Source organism: Cucurbita maxima, unplaced genomic scaffold, assembly GCF_002738345.1.
Source record: "Cucurbita maxima cultivar Rimu unplaced genomic scaffold, Cmax_1.0 Cma_Scf00085, whole genome shotgun sequence".
Taxonomy (NCBI): domain Eukaryota; kingdom Viridiplantae; phylum Streptophyta; class Magnoliopsida; order Cucurbitales; family Cucurbitaceae; genus Cucurbita; species Cucurbita maxima.
In genome coordinates, this window is record NW_019272101.1 from 42,775 (window position 1) to 43,285 (window position 511).

General features: G+C 38.4%; 1 protein-coding gene across 2 annotated transcripts in view; it reads left to right on the forward strand.

Moving 5' to 3' along the window:
- LOC111472748 (uncharacterized metal-dependent hydrolase YabD) overlaps positions 1 to 511 on the forward strand; it is a 7,764-nt gene that overhangs the window by 837 nt on the left and 6,416 nt on the right. The gene's annotated exons all lie outside the window — the stretch shown is intronic.

Genomic DNA, 511 nt, shown 5'->3' on the forward strand with positions numbered 1-511 from the left:
ATTAGAGATTGAAGGTACTGCTCTTGCTGTGCTACTTTCTTGATGTTTTTTCTGCTGCTGATTTTCCAATTTCTTAAAGCTATATGTCAAGGAGGTTGTCGGTTTACTCTGAAGAGGAATGTCCTTGCGCATTTTCTTGAAAATATTAATTACATTTTGAAGAACCTTTAAGTTGAACTTCTTTTGTTGATATTCGAAGAAAATCTTCTTCCCATTGTATACGCAGGGATGTCTAAATTATCTGCCACACTGAGANTGTTACCAACACTACCATACAAACTCATCAGATAATGAAACGGTATTCGATCCCGACCAACAATTCTACTTTCGACCCTCCTCAAGCATTCTTCAGCCTTTTCGATCAGTCCCGTCTTAATATACATCGTGGCCATGGTACTGAATGTAGTCCAATTGGCATTGATGGTCCTGTCTTGCTTCATCCGCTCATACACTTCTTCCATTTTCTCAATCGATCCTTGTAATCCACGAGATGATATCCATATATTATACG